Here is a 17,307-nt window from a genome sequence, read left to right as displayed (position 1 = left end):
TTCAAGTACTAATCCAAAGAAATTAATGAGATGATGCGTCGCATTTACCAACAAGTGCTATAAATAAGATACCAAAAATCTCAAAAACTTGAGCCAATCTGGCAAAACTGATGACATATTCAGAATCAGCACCCCAAAAATACCCTAAATTCGATGAAATATCTTTGGCACCAAAAATGCTGTTGACCAGTGTTATCTATCAATTATCTATGTATTATCTATTATTTATCCATTATATTTCTATCTATTTATCATGTATGATTTATCTATCATCTATCTATTATCTATCTATTTATCTATTATCTATCATTATGTATTATCTATCTATTATCTATCTGTTATCTATCATTATGTATTATCTATCATTATGTATTATCTATTATCTATCTATTATCTATCTGTTATCTACCATTATGTATTATCTATCATTATGTATTATCTATCATTATGTATTATCTATTATCTATCTATTATCTATCTGTTATCTACCATTATGTATTATCTATGTATTATCTATGCATTATCTATCTATCTATCCACCGTTTGTATAATACAAATAAATGTATAGATCACATTATTCAGATGCAGAAAGCCACCCACAAGGAAAGCGAAGTGTTGCAGCCTTTACCCACTGACAAGTCACTTGAGGAGGGGAATTATTCTGGAGGGGGTGTTTGACATTCTCAGATAAGATCAAACAGTGAGGCCTAATCCCAGGGCCGCTGCAATCTGTGAGATAGCTCAGAGCTGGCTAATGAGGCTTCCAGGCTTGTAGCCCCTGCTCCATGTGTTGAGATGTGTTTATTTTATTGTTACGAGACAAGCATACACCAAGTGCCTTCCAGAAAGAAAAACAGCGGCTCTAAGTGATCCAATTACCGGGGAGCAACCTCCAAAAACGGAGACAGATTCTTGGGAATCCTTCACAATCTCAGATCCGCCTGCAGAGACAAGAAGAAAAGCAGAAAATTATTAAAAATCCATATCAAAATAAAATGTTTTGGAAATTTATTTTAATCTGAAATTCACTTTTTTTTTTTGGAACAATATTTGCGTTTATTGACGCCTGAAAACGTGGGATAAGACCTGGTCCTAATATTTGTAATATCATTATTACACCGTATGGTATACAATCAGAAGGCATAATAAAATGTGCAAATACAATACACAACCCTGAACATAAATACACAGATGAACAATTGTAGAAAATATACATTTTTTCTATTTTAAATTAGTTTTTCTTACCAATAAATGGCACTGTCAATAGGATCAACCCTCCTAAGTCGTCTATAGGGGCATACATGTCATAGAAAGCTGAATAAAATGACACCTTTATATCTGCGGTCTGATGTCTTATGCCAGAGAAATCCACATTTTTCTTAATATGTAAATGAGCTGTTAAGATCTATGGGCCGAATATAGATCTCAACGAAAATCTGCTTCCAGAGCTTATTTTAGATGAAAGCGAGCATTACCAGTGTTAGATATCGAGATCAGGGGGGACAGAATGCCAGTTATTGCTTGGTTCACGTCCCCTTTTACTTAAAATAAGCTCTAGAGGGAGATTCTCGGAGAGATCTATGTCCAGCCCATAGATCTTAACAGCTCATTTACATATTAAGAAAAATGTGGATTTCGCTGGCATAAAACATTAGATTGCAGATATAAAGGTATCAATTTATTCAACTTTCAATGACCTGCGTGCCCATATAGACGGCTTTCAAGGCTTGATCCTGATGAAATATGCCCTTTAATTACTTCATGTTTCCTCCATTCAGCTCCAATAATATATTTTTTTTACTTTGTTCATAAAATAATAAGGATTTGTTTCATGTGGATAAATACTTTTTTTTTTTTTTAAGTAAAGTTCATGCAGAAAAAAAAATGTTGATGTCTTATCGCTGGGACCTTTTTTTTATCAGCTGTCATTTTTAAAGAAATCAATAGAAAGTGTTTAATTCCCCTGTAGCACTCCCGGAGGGAAAACAAAGTATTGCATGGTGGGCACTGAAATCAATAATAATCTTTATTTTTATATAGCGGTAACATATTCCGCAGCGCTTTACAGTTTGCACACATTATCATCACTGTCACAATCTAAATTCCCTATCAGTATGCCTTTGGAATGTGGGAGGAAACCCGGAGGAAACCCACGCAAACACGGGGAGAACATACAAACTCCTTGCAGATGTTGTCCTTGGTGGGGATTCGAACCCAGGGCTCCAGCGCTGCAAGGCTGCAGTGCTAACCACTGAGCCACCATGCTCCCCCTGGGTCCTCCGGAGAAAGAGAGATGCTTGGAATTCCCAAATAGAGAATATGAAAATAGATTTTCTGAAGCAGACAACCCCTTTAAGTCGCAGGCTTTAAGATTAACCTTTAGCAGACATACGTAAAAACAGACTTTATGACCTGTTTATGTACGACAGTAATGTCATTTTTACTGTTGTTCTTTGCATTACATGCAATACAGAGGATAAAAAAACATGACCTCCAGGCCCGGAGAAGGATAAGCCTGATGACTTGTTCTCCGTTTTGCCAGTGTCTAATTGACTATAATTACATTAAGCCTGTAAGAGCCATGGAGCAGAGTCTCCTTATTTGTGGCTGCTGAGTCTTCACACTTACTGTGAATGAAGCATATATTATGTGGTTTCCTGGAGCCCCCGGCGGGCCGTCAATGGTGCACACATGGGTTTGTCTACAGGTTTTCTTGGATGATAATATCCCTCAAATTCATAAAAATTACAAATGTGAATACACAGAAAGCAATGGTGAACATAGGCGGGAAAAAAACCCTCAATTTCAGGCTGTATTGTCTGTGTTGGATTTTTTTGAGTGACTATATAACTAGTGCTTATGATTGACCCCCCCAAAAAAATCCGACATCCCTGATTGTTCTTTTGTAGAAATGGGCAGACCGATTTGCAGGACTCAGATTCATCGGCCCTGTCTACAGGACAACCTCCCGCGAAGTGATCATAGACTACATCACTTCGCGGGAGGTTGCCAATCTCATATTTTACGGGATCCACGGAATGACTTTTTATTAGTTTGATTGGCACAACATCATTACTGTCATGTGAGGCACAGATGACGCCACGCCAGACCGGCTAATCAAAAGTTGTGCCAGGGATCCCGGAAGGTAAGAGAGTCACGAGCTTCTTGCCCAGTGACCATAGACTACTGACCTGGCCAATGGACCAGAGTATTGCAATTCGATCCACCTATCTCTAGTCTTTTGAAGGCAACAAATTTTCATTGACCGGCCATTGGTTGATCAATAAACAATCCTTTGTTTTGCCGAGACCGTCGATGATCATTTGTTATAATCAAAATCAACCATTTGGACAACAAAGTCCTGGCTGATGGACCAGAGTCCCATGAATTTATCTGACCAGCTCTTGTCTTTGGAATGGCAACGATCGTTAATTGTTCTACCATAGGTCGGCCAATGAACAATCCTTTGTTTCGCCGGAAAATCAGACGATCATTTATTGTAATCGAAATAAGCTATTTGGACAAGAGATATCCTGGCAGATGGACCTGAGTCCCGTGAATCGATCTGTTCATCTCTAGGATTTTGAATGACAATCAACGTTCATTGGTTTTTCATTGGCCGGCCAGTGAATAATCCCTTGTTTTGCCGTTTCGTCCATGCAAGCGGACTTTTATCTGATATGTATGGGGACCTTAACAGGCCAGGCATTGCTCACTGGGAAAAAGGTAGGCAAATTAGTTCTTGCTTAGTTGGACTGAAAACTGCCTTTTTCGTAGCACCTATTGGAGGTACCTACCAGTCAATGTCCGACCGTTGCAACAGGACTATTAGAATATTAGCCAGACCAGATTTTTCTCCAAAAGGAATATTTATGCACTTGGAATTTCCGCAATTAACTCTTCAAACCTTTTCATCCTTCTGTACAGCGAACATTACCCCCCCCCCCCCCCGATAGCTAATAATTTCATTGATCAAATTCCTACAAGTCTATGCTCAAGAAGCCAGAACATGAGAGGGCGTAACAGATACGAAACACCATGTATCATTCATAAAAATGTAATCATATCAAGTCAATGGGAACCACATGTGCATCCGAGAGGTCTGCTCTGAGAGAGACATAATAAATAGTCCCAGACAGCACAAGGAAAAGGGGAAAGGAGGTTACCCAGTAACACACAAAAGAGTGTGCCTACCTCTAATGTCTCTCCATAGGGCCATAATGTAACACCTTCAGTTAATGGAAAAGCCGCTAGTAATGAATGGAAACGGCCCAATACATATTGTCCGGCCGCGGATCAATTACCCTGTGGTCAGGCTTTGTTATGGAAAACACATGTATGAGTCCTTTAATTAAACCCAATAGAAGATAAACTCATCCTGTCTCTTGACCGTAAAGCTTCATTCAACGTTGGCTTTTCTTTCCTTTTCAATTGGAGGGGGAGCTCCTTCTTTAAAGAGCAGTCAATGCACTAAACTTTATTGATCTCGAAAGAAAAGCTAAAAAGCTTGCGTCGGGCAAAAAAAGGGCATTTTTGTCTTTTTGGAATTTTTTTTATTTTTTGAGGGGGGGGGGCGGAAGATAGTGTTACTGCAATAAATGCCCCTAGGCCAAGCTCACTTTGCAAATCTTACCCAGACCTGCCAGCAATAACCCTGTCACAGTGTTTATCCTTAAATGTGAGTCAAATGAAAGCCAGATTGTGGGTAAGATATACAACATAATGTCGCCAAAATGAGCCCCGGCTCAGATGTTTGACAGCTAAATGAGTTACACGTTGATATCTTACAGGGGGCCATTATTCAAATGATCTTTAAAAACAGGCCTAGGGGCAAATATGTAGTGACCAGGACGGACTCAAGCTGGGGGAAAGCTCATAATCAGGTTGTTTTTTTTTTTTCCCCAATTACTTCCAGTTATGCGTAAACAGTTCCGTTCGCTAAATGTAAATGGCGGCGTGGGCCTCATGGATCACAGCTATCCCCACGGGAAACAGTGCTTTTCCTGTTCACCAATCAGAATTCAGCTTTATTTGGTAAGTGGCGCTAGAAAAATTAGAGAGGAAGGGGTCAATTCATCAAGACTGGCATTTTCTACTCTAGTCTCGATCCAGAGACCACCAGAGTAAGATTTCCCAAATTCGTTAAGAGGTGTAAGAGATGTACTTCGGATATGGACTTGACAACATTTTTGTCATAATTTACACCAATAATAATGAATTTGTCAGGTTGTGATCACCACAAGACCACTTTCACCACATGACAAAAATTTATTAAGTTGATGTCCCAAAAGTTGAGTCAAAAGTTTGTAAAAAATTTTCCCACGTTACAAACTTTTACACCATATTTATTTGTATTTACATATTTATCATGCAAATTGTTTCGTGACTTGTCCGCTAACTCTTTTAGGTCTTCGAAAAGCCCACCAGAGGAGAGGGCCTATGCTCTGGTATAAAGGACTACCCTATTTGGAATCGACTTTGGGGACTACTTGCAATTCATCAATACCCTAATTCATCAACCAGAGAGGAAAATATCTACAAGGAATCTCTCTTCTTCTGGAGGACCCAATATAACATCACATTACTCAGACAGTCCATTATTTTAAATGGGGCTTGTGCGATACCTAAAGTCCCCTCTGAGAGTGCTGTAGCAGAATCAAACACCTACTGCATACTGCAGAAGTCTCTCTCAGATTGACGTTGATTACTGGGGTTCCTAGCAATGCCCGACCTAAGATTAGCTTTTTTGTTAGGCGTCCCTTCTTTAAACAAAAAAAATAGCCTGATCTAAATAGACAATACCTGTAAGTGGGTGAAGTGCGGCCAAACCTCTATTACCTAATTTTTGTATGTAGTTGAGTATGGTTAATCCTTTTGCTTAAATGATACCCTAAAGTCTAGAGTGTTTGTGAGGCTGGGTTCAGACGCCCTTATTTCATGGTCCATATATAGACCCCAATGTCGGGGCTGAACGTAAGTCTACAAACCCGAGATTACAACAAGTTTAAGCATTGTGGTCCCTATATGAACCCGACCTAAGTTGGACTTTGCACATTGTTCCCATTTTTTAACACTACTGTATATGAGGTCTGTAGACTATAGATGTAAACGAGTGTAGACCATCAAGGAACCAAACAGCTCAAGAGCTGCACTGAAAGGACAGGTTGTAATTATTCCACTTCAAGCATAAACCACCGACGAAATGATGGAAAACCAAAGTTTGTTTTCAGACCACAAATGGACTATTAATTAACTGTACAGAAGTATTTACTTGCAGCTCACTGATGTTTGCCTCCACCGGACCACCCCATGCCCCTTATATACATATGAATGAGCTTTACTGGAGCTCACTCTCCAGGGCTAATCTGTTTTGTTTTTTTTTAAGTTAAGACTTTACTATCTATTATCCATTTATTATTTATTTATCTATGTATTATCTACATATTATCTAGCTATCATCTACATATTATCTATGTATTATGTATTATCTATTATCTGTTTATTATGTATTATCAATCTATTATCTAGCTGTCTGTCTATTATCTATCATGTATTATCTATTATCTGTCTATTATTTATTTATTATGTATTATTTATCTATTATCTATTCATCCATCCATTCATCCATCCATCTAGCTGTCTGCCCAAATGGATCACAACATGCAGTTTTTAGAGAAATATAATTCCTGCTTTTATTCTTTGCCTCAAAAACTGAAAGCTGTATGTGCGATTCCAGCTTAAAAAAGTATGAAGAAGGATTATAATGGGCCTTTAATCAGCTTATAGGCGGGATGCCTAGAGTCAGACCTTCACTAATCAGATATTGATGGCTTATCCTAAACGCAGGTTATTTTTTTTTTTAGCGTTGGACAATCTCTTTAGCTTCTGAATACAGGCCGGCTGACATTGTATTTTACATCAGATCACGCGCAGGCATTATTTGTTAGCGCATGCGCTACGGTGGCGCTGCGGTGGGCCGTATCCGTCCCACTTAGTGCTACCCATTGCAGAGATCACATGTGCAATAAATGGCATGTGATTGAGAGGCAGAATGTAACAGAGTCGCCCACATGGGTCAAGTGACCAGAATCGGAATCAACGCCATGGTGTAAACGATTTAATCCTAATTAAATTCTTAAATTGCATCATATTGAATTGGGACACAATTTCTAAAATGAAAAGTAATATTGGAAAATACAGTTAAAGGACTTGTCCGTTTTGAGACATTATATTGAAAGGATAGGGTTCTACCATTAGGAGCCATATTTATCACATTTGCCACATTTTTGCCTAGCTTCCGCTCTATTTCTGACGGTACACCAATGGTGTTTTGCATTAATGTGCTGAACCATGAGGGTCCGACAGCTCGAACCACAAAAGAACAGGGTTCTGATAAGGTCCAGTGGAATGGAGCACTGGCAGCGCACGCATGGCTCAGCTCTATTCAATGTCTATGGTGCTGCGCGACGGATAGTGCTCGGCTTTTTACAGCAGTCTTATTATATAAAATGAATGGAGGGGTTATGTGCATTCATGGTGTTATTTGAACTGGATCCTTGGACCGGAAGAGCAGATATGCAGCATGGTCAGATAACTTTGGTGCAGCAGGGTGGTCTTGGTTGGGCAACGTAGGCTGTTGTGGTTGAATGGCAACTGGAGGTGAGGAACTGGAACCTAGGATTCGATGAAGCTGAGTTGAGGCAATCACTGAGTCCTGGTTAGTACTGGCCAGAGGAATAGCACAGCCCTGATACAGAGCTGGGTATGTTGCAGATTCCGAGGCAGAACCGATAACAAGACTCAACGATGTAGCAAAGCTGGGTGTGTTATGGGAGTTCAAGACTGAACCAATCAGCAGTGTAGCAGAGCCAGTGATATGGCTTAGCTCGGCATGTCATGCGGCACAATGCCGAGCGAGCTGGACAGCAGTATCGTAGATTTCCACAATGTTTAGCAGAGCTGTGTATATCGCATGGTAAAAAATGGAATGGACCAGCTGTAAAACTCCACAGTAGCGAATACGTCAACTACCTGAATACTCAGGTGGCAAGCTGAAAACTGAGCTGGCATGTAAGGTCTTAGACTCTAAAACTTAAGAGTGTGACTTCATTGGATCGCGCCATACAAAAGAGCAAAAGAAGCTGTCCATAGCAAAAGGATGTCATAGAGCCCGGTCCCAGTCCCGGTGCATAACATGTGGCCACTGCGGCATTCCAATGGATCATATGAGCCCTCTTCTACGTATCAGTGGGAGTCATGGTGGTCCGAGGTATAAATGACCCTTTAAAAAAATCTGTTGGAGCCAAAAATAACGTTTTGATTCGATTAGAACGATGCAGATTGTCTTAGAAAGGGATGGCATGAATCCCTCTAGAGACAAAGGACCAGGATTGAAAATTTGAGGACTGGGTAATATATCCAGTCAATACCCTTGCAAATATTGAGATCTTCTGGGATTTCAGATATGCTATGTCTTCTCCAGACCTCGATTGTGCCCCAACCTCAAACTGTTGCCTCCAAACAGGAAGGTCATCCACTTTGTAAACTTTATCTTGTGTATATTTTAATTCAGATTGTCTAAGGGCGAAACAAAAGGCTCAGGAGTCTGCAGGAATGCAGCCGGCTTCAGCAAGGATATACAGAAGGCTGGTAATTTGACAGGTGAGAACATCCATAGCCGACACACAGGGAAGAAAGAATGCTTTCAGATCCATGGATTTTGTTTTCAAAGGTGGAATTCCGAGGTTAGTCCTTGTGACTGCACTGACACTACAGATAACCCCGCTGCATCCATCTTGAATTGGCAGCTCAGTTACAATGACTGTCACTCTGCTAATTACCAGTGTTAGACCCATCTTTCTGCAGTTTCAGACTAGAATGCCATTTTCGGGCATAATAAAGGGAATTTCAGCCGGCAGAACAGGCCGCTGTTCATCACGATTCCATACAATTCGGAATGTCAGGTTTCTTTGAAACGGCTTAAAATTTGCATATAAGAAATGACTCCTTTATCATTCCTGGTTAATGGGAAGGTGGCCCGGTATGGATCCAGAGACTGGTCTGGAGTTTGCAATGCAAAGGGATGGGGAACGTAAAAGGAAGAAGAAAAAGATGACAAAGTGAGGAAATATCGTGCAAACTATTTGTTCAACCATTATCTACATATCAATCCGATCTACATTGGGCAAAGGAGAACTTCTTTACAGCTGAGCAAAACCCAATTTCCTTATGTCATGAGACTCGCCAAGCGACCAAAGATGGCACACCAGCGGTGAAACTGTCATGCTGTGACGGTCTATGGTCAGGAAGGGGGCCTCAAACTGTATCTGGAACCCTAACTATCCCTGCCCCAGGGTATTCTTGAAGGGATAGAGGCTCGAGTCTCCGAACTTACTAGGCTCCTCTAAAACCCTTATCTGTTCCCTTCTCTATCCCATGAGGCATAGGACAGAAACGTAACGTAACAAGACACAAAGACAAAACAGGGATAACAGAAAACCTCTATCATACAAAAGCACTAACCAACAATAGGGAGGACGATAGGGACAGGGAAGAATAAACCAAATGGGAACAGGGACCAGAAGATAAACATACGCGTACTACAGCAAAACACAGAATACTACTACAATAACTCCACTCCAACCACTTAGCTTTAGCACACAGCACAGGAAGACAAATCTTTCACCAGCAGGGACAAGAGACCAGTTTTTATAGGAAGAGGTAATTGCCAGATCAGAAGCAGCTGAAATGGAGCTGCATGTTTCTGACCAGCATAGAAAAATTTGTTAACCTTTTCAGCACCAGAGAAAACAATCCATTTAATATGGGACGCAAATCACATCATCTCTAAAGAAGACCTGCGATTCATTACAGGACGTGACCGTTTAGCTCCAGGTCTTCCAGGGGGACATGACAAACTCGCAACAGAAAGATTGTTCAATGCTGAAAGTAGCAAGATGATGCTACTGTGACATACAGGTTACAAATCTGTACGATTTCTTATGTGTTGGGAATTCTTTTTTATTTACACTCACAAACGTTCCCAAACCAATAAAATCTAAAATATTTATGCCATAAAATGAAAGCTAAAACGGAAAAATTTGAAACCCCAGAAATGTCATAGTCCAGTCATTCACTTTCCTGTAAAAAAAAAAAAGCCACAAAAAGTGATCAAAACATCCTATGTTCCCCGAAATAGTATCAATAAAAACGCTGTATGGTTGCGCTAAAACCAAGCCATGACACAGCTCCGTCCACCAAAAAATTAAACATTTGGGGTGACACAAACTAAATTTTACTTTTACAAAATTCCTTTGTATTCCTTCTAACCACCAAAATATATAAAAAAAAAACTTTGCATGTTTGGTATCGGTGTAACCATACCGACCTGAAGAATAATAGTGACGGGATATTTTTACTGCGCAACGAAAAAACACAAGCCAAAAAAAAGTGTGGCGGAGTTACATTTTTTTCCACCGAACTTGGATTTTTTCCCTGCTTTTCTGTAAATGGTGTCATATAAAACAACAACCCGTCCTGCCAAAAACTATCCCATAAATGGCTACGTGGATGCAAAAATGAAAAAGTTATGGCTCTTGGAAGAAGGGGAGGAAACCCCCCCCTTCCCTCAAAAAAAGCAAAAATGGTTAAATCACCCCATACTGAAGGGGTTAAGTCTCAGGTGAGGTACAACTCCCAGCAGTTTCTCCCCCAGTCATGAAACACAACACTTGGTGGTCAGACTAGTTACTACATTGGGTCGCAGAGGTGTTAATCGCACTACTAGGCCCACGTTTAGCAAAACTGTTGCCCGTAGCAACCAATCACAGAGCAGGATTCATTTCTTAAACAGCTCTGGCAAAATGAAAGCTGCGCTGTGATGGGTTGCTATGAGCAACAAAGCCGTTTATCTCTGTCTCAGTTTTGATAAATCTGCCTTACATTCTATTTTCTTGCCGGTCTTCACAGCGACACCGCCGCCGCCTCGCGAGACAACATAAAGGGTCTCATTTTCTGGTGGATAGTAGTGGTGGCATCTGTCCAGTAGATTGGGGTGTCTAATTTAGGGTATTGGATAAATCTACCGGCACTGGGTCTATAGAGCTCGGATGGGGGAATAGGGACTCTACCGTCAAACTATAGTGCGACAATTTTTTTTTAAACCGTCTAAAACAAAACTGGTTCTGTTTCCTATAACAACAACCAATCACATTGCAGCTTTTATTTTACCAAAGCTGTTTTAGAAATGAAAGCTGCTTTCTGATTGGTTGCTATGGGCAACAATGACCATTTTTAATAAATACGTCGCGCTCGTGGTATCGGGACTCTATAGCATGACCTGTACACCATAGCAGGTGGTTTTCTACAACATAGGCACATGTATGCCCCCGAGGGCGCTCTCACACACCTACAGTTTAGGAAATTCCAGTCTTTGGTGGGGTCATACCATGTAAAACTCTAATTATAGTAGCGCTTCAAAAGAATTACATGGAGCGTTACAAAATCATCTGATATATTCCAAAACTGCACAAATCTACCTGACAATCTGAGCATGCATGTGTATCCTGCTGCGCTGAGGGAGGCATTGTGTCCCATCAAATGAAGCCCACCCGACGTGCATGGCCGACCCCCATTTATCCCATAGCTACCGTACATATCTACCTTCCATTAGTAGCTGCGGGTGCAAACAGGATGCAATCAGCCATGTCCAAACAGGAGCTGCTACCTAAATCAGCACAGACCCTTTCTACTGTACATTGCGTCCCCCCTTCCTCCAGGTTTCCACTTGTATACCTCATATGGCATATGATGCCCATTGGTTTCCATGGTAGGAAAAAAAAATTAGACCGTGCGGAATATGGTCCATTGTGGGACGCTGCTGCAAGTCAAAAAATATACCAAGTGATCCGGCTCACCCTTTCCAAAATGAATCCAGCCAGTGGGGGAAGCCTGGACGGCACGCCCCGGCATGGCATCTAGGGTAGATATGTCCAGGAAGGGTAAAGGATCCAGCTTTCACTATATACGGTATATAAAAAGATCAAATCTTATTTAATCCATTAAAAATGTGAAAAAATACACATACTTTTCAAAAGATAGAAGTTAATATCCTCCATAAAAATTAACGCGTTTCGAACACTAAAAAGCTCTTTGTGCTGATATATATCAGCACTAAGAATGCTGCATCATAGCGACATGCTTATATATAGACGTATATACCAGAACTAAGAATGCTGCAGCATTTCGACATGCGTATATAGGTGTATATACCAGCACTAATATTGCTGTAGCATTTCAACATGCGTACTGTATATATAGCCGTATATACCAGCACTAAATGCTGTGGCGTTCGAAACGCTTTTGTTTTTATGGAGGGTATTCACTTCTACCTTCACGCCCCCGGAAGAAGCTGGATGCGAAACGCGCGTCGGGGTGAGGAGGGACGTGTCATTACGGTGTTTCTGCTGCCTTCACCTGCAACCTGCTTTCCCAGGTAATATGTCCTGATTTTATTGTACATATGTTATGGGGATACTTAGCGCTATATTGTGGACCTGATTCTATTGTACATATGTAATGTGGATATATAGCACCATATTATGAATTTGATTCTATTGGATATATGTTATATGGATTGTGGACCTAGTTTGGGATTATAATTAGTGGTGGTGTATGAGCTGCCGGATATTTAACCCGCAGTGCACATCCCCCTAGTTTGGGTGCTTTTTGATGTTTAAATTTTTTGTTATTTTAAATAATGAATAAAATGTTAGTGGTTTTAAGGTTATTCTTGGAACTCTTCTTTCGGCGATGGTTTATGTAGGTCCGAATTTTGGTAATTATTTTTGCAAAGTATGTATATTTGTTTCACTTTTTTAACGGATTAAATAAAATTTGATGTTTTTTATATATATATATATATATATATATATATATATATATTGGAAGCTGGATCCTTTTCTTTCTTGGATTTTATACCTACATTTAAAAGATCTGCTGTATACCGCTGCAGAGCAGCCTGGTGGAAGCAAAAAGGCAGCGGGGCCCAGGAATACTGGCTTATATTTTGGGAGATTTTACTTAAATTTTCTTTGCAGTAAAGTAAAACAACTATTACTTATGCAATTAATGCCATGTTGTTCCAGCGACTCAACTCCGGTGCTCCCCGCCGGTCTCTGCTTACTTTCTCCTGCCGTTTCACCCTTGCTTGCAAACTTTTCAAGGCGAGGATTTGGGCGGAGAAATCATATGTGAAGCGTTCCATGCACCAAAGACAATTTTTGGATGTAGCTACACCCCTTTACCATTCCCCGCCTCTCCACTCTGTTCTCCGCCTCTCCACTCCGCGTTCACCACCTCCCTGATTAGAGAATGTCTGATTTCAGAGAGGATTTGCCCAGGTTTGGTGGAGCCCTCAAGATTTGCTGACTTTTACGGGAGTCTGGAATCTTCCTGGACATTTCGGTAGCGTTGGAAAGTATGATCTGGCCACTGCAGCCAATCATTGACCTCAGCGCTGATGCAGAGGTGGCTGACATGACGAGACCCAATGAGGCCATGCTAATAAGAGGACATCTAAATCTTCAGTCTTTGATTTGAGCAGCGTTTCAATATTCTTCACTATGAGGATTCCCAAAATCGTAACACTTTCATATAGAAATATCATACATGCCTGTGCTTTCTCGTCAAAGAATGAAGAAGGGTTCATTAGTAAAGACGTAAAAAGATCCAGGTATCTTTAAAATGGCCAAAGTTTTGGCTGACAGCTATTCCTTCTGATATACCCAACATACAAGGATTGGGCATGTTGAAACGCAACATGTCCAATCCTTTTCATGACAGCATGACTCAGATGGCAGGTTCTCTTCAAAAAGGAATGGCTCACTTGCCTTTTTTACCTTTCTAGTGGTCCCCAGCAGAAGTCCAAGCAACTTTCCAAATAGGTTCCATAAACAGAAACGTCCCGATTCAGCGCTGCACCCGGCAGTCGTCTATTACTCTGCTGACAGTAATACGAGAGGAGAAAGGGGATAAGGGACAACCTCTTTATGGGGCTAATAAGAGGGTGTTTGCTTTGGACAGAGACTCTTTAACAACGTCCACACAGAACTTTTTTGAGGATTTTTTTTTTTTTTTTGCAGATTCCCTCCAAACACTTGGAAAACTCTTGGTATTCATTTCTATGAGAAATCCATTGTGACAAGTTTTTGTTAAGTTGTTTTCTTTTCCTGAAGAGATTTAATAAAAAAAATACCTGCTTGGAGAAAAAGATATCAGGAGAAAGAAGGATCGGGCATATTGAATTCCGACATGCCCGATTTTTTTTTTCTGCAGAAGATAAGATTATTCCTAAGAAGGGGAAATAGGCACCATCCAAATAAATATTCAGCCAGCAGCTATCTACGGCACGTGGGCACCTTTGGCCGAGTGGAGGGAGATGTGAGCAGGGGTTATGCATTTCTATGAAGCCTTGGAGAATGCTTTATTAACTGCATTTTGAAGAATAAATGGCTACGGGTACTAATCAATAACGAGCCACGTTCAGCGCTCTAGTGCTGGATATTCAGTCAATTTAGGCCAATAAATATTAAAAAAAAAAAAATACAATTTTTAACGACAAATTCTAAGTCCCTTTAATGAAGCCCTAACAAGTGCAGCCTCATTCCAACGCTCCGGCCCAACAATGGCCACGTCTTGAGGAATCTTATCATTAAGAGGAGTAATTGAAAGCGCCTCACGCGGATATGATACGCCGCATATTCCAGAAGCCGGGGACAATGGGAGGCTATGAACTAAGAAGGAATATACATGCGTAGTTAATCAGTAGCTCAACTGATGGATCCCTGCTGCTTCCCCATCATAGAAGGGATTGTTCTCCTTAAACCTGGCATCATAGAGGGAAACCTAAGGGACGAGTTCATCCATTTTGCGCCCTCCAATCAGTAGGAGCAGTGGTACTTTATAGGACAGACTTCCCATGAACTCTGACCTTTGGGATACTAATGACTCTACTGTTTAAAAAAACTTGGTTAAACTGTCAGAGGAGTGCGAGGCACGGACCCCGGCTCCATCCTGTCCTACTATATACATTCAGGTCATTTTCACCTCCTCCCGAATATCACACATCTGCCGCATTCTACAGAAGGTAAAATAGGTGGATTACAAGAAGCAAAAAATGAGCACAAATGTTTCTAGGTTGTTTCCAATTTATTATTTACTAGCTGAAGAGCCCGGCGCTGCCCGGGCATAGTAACTAACTACAGTTAGTTATAACAAATTATAATGTATACATATATATATATATATATATCTCTGAGTGTAGAGCCCCGCCCAGTCCGCATAGCCACATTCACTATAATATCCCGCATCATCCCGTCAGCCAGAGCTACCGGACTACTACCCCTAATATCCCACATCATCCCGCCAGCCAGAGCCACCGGACTACTACCCCTAATATCCCGCATCATCCCGTCAGCCAGAGCCACCGGACTACTACCCCTAATATCCCGCATCATCCCGTCAGCCAGAGCCACCGGACTACTACCCCTAATATCCCACATCATCCCGTCAGCCAGAGCCACCGGACTACTACCCCTAATATCCCACATCATCCCATCAGCCATAGCTACCGGACTACTACTCCTAATATCCCGCATCATCCCGTCAGCTAGAGCCGCCGGACTACTACCCCTAATATCCCACATCATCCTGTCAGCCAGAGCAGCCGGACTACTACCCCTAATATCCCACATCATCCCGTCAGCCAGAGCCGCCGGACTACTACCTCTAATATCCCACATCATCCCGTCAGCTAGAGCCACCGGACTACTACCCCTAATATCCCACATCATCCCGTCAGCCAGAGCCGCCGGACTACTACCCCTAATATCCCACATCATCCCGTCAGCCACCGGACTACTACCCCTAATATCCCACATCATCCCGTCAGCCACCGGACTACTACCCCTAATATCCCACATCATCCCGTCAGCCATAGCTACCGGACTACTACTCCTAATATCCCGCATCATCCCGTCAGCTAGAGCCGCCGGACTACTACCCCTAATATCCCACATCATCCTGTCAGCCAGAGCAGCCGGACTACTACCTCTAATATCCCACATCATCCCGTCAGCTAGAGCCACCGGACTACTACCCCTAATATCCCACATCATCCCGTCAGCCAGAGCCGCCGGACTACTACCCCTAATATCCCACATCATCCCGTCAGCCACCGGACTACTACCCCTAATATCCCACATCATCCCGTCAGCCACCGGACTACTACCCCTAATATCCCATATCATCCCGTCAGCTAGAGCCACCGGACTACTACCACTAATATCCCGCATCATCCCGTCAGCTAGAGCCACCGGACTATTACCTCTAATATCCCGCATCATCCCGTCAGCCAGAGCCACCGGACAACTACCACTAATATCCCACATCATCCCGTCAGCTAGAGCCACCGGACTATTACCCCTAATATCCCACATCATCCCGTCAGCCAGAGCCACCGGACTACTACCCCTAATATCCCACATCATCCCGTCAGCCAGAGCCACCAGACTACTACCCCTAATATCCCACATCATCCCTTCAGCCAGAGCCACCAGACTACTACCCCTAATATCCCACATCATCCCGTCAGCTAGAGCTACCGGACTACTACCCCTAATATCCCACATCATCCCGTCAGCCAGAGCCACCGGACTAATACCCCTAATATCCCACATCATCCCATCAGCCAGAGCCACCGGACTACTACCCCTAATATCCATCATCATCCCGTCAGCCAGAGCCACCGGACTACTACCCCTAATATCCCACATCATCCCGTCAGCCAGAGCCACCGGACTACTACCCCTAATATCCCACATCATCCCATCAACCATAGCCACCGGACTACTACCCCTAATATCCCACATCATCCCGTCAGCCAGAGCCACCGGACTACTACCCCTAATATCCATCATCATCCCGTCAGCCAGAGCCACCGGACTACTACCCCTAATATCCCACATCATCCCGTCAGCTAGAGCCACCGGACTACTACCCCTAATATCCCACATCATCCAGTCAGCTAGAGCCACCGGACTACTACCCCTAATATCCCACATCATCCCGTCAGCCAGAGCCACCGGACTACTACCCCTAATATCCCACATCATCCCATCAACCATAGCCACCGGACTACTACCACTAATATCTCACATCATCCCATCAGCCAGAGCCACGGGACAACTACCCCTAATATCCCACATCATCCTGTCGGCCTGGGGTCAGAACCAGAGCGCTAAGTGGAAT

General features: G+C 42.2%; 1 long non-coding RNA gene across 1 annotated transcript in view; it reads right to left on the bottom strand.

Annotated features, from left to right (window-relative positions):
• Positions 1–782: 782 nt before the first annotated feature.
• Positions 783–17,307, bottom strand: part of LOC141046924 (uncharacterized) — a 112,392-nt gene continuing 95,867 nt past the window's right edge. Inside the window, exon 4 of the long non-coding RNA XR_012219698.1 lies at positions 783–941. This is a non-coding gene — a long non-coding RNA (uncharacterized lncRNA). The remainder of the gene's footprint in view (positions 942–17,307) is intronic.

Source organism: Dendrobates tinctorius, unplaced genomic scaffold (genome assembly GCF_039654945.1).
Source record: "Dendrobates tinctorius isolate UK_male_01 unplaced genomic scaffold, ASM3965494v1 ptg000124l, whole genome shotgun sequence".
In the NCBI taxonomy this organism is placed as follows: Eukaryota; Metazoa; Chordata; class Amphibia; order Anura; family Dendrobatidae; genus Dendrobates; species Dendrobates tinctorius.
The sequence above is the reverse complement of the archived record's forward strand: the minus strand, read 5'-3'. Positions and strand labels throughout refer to the sequence as shown.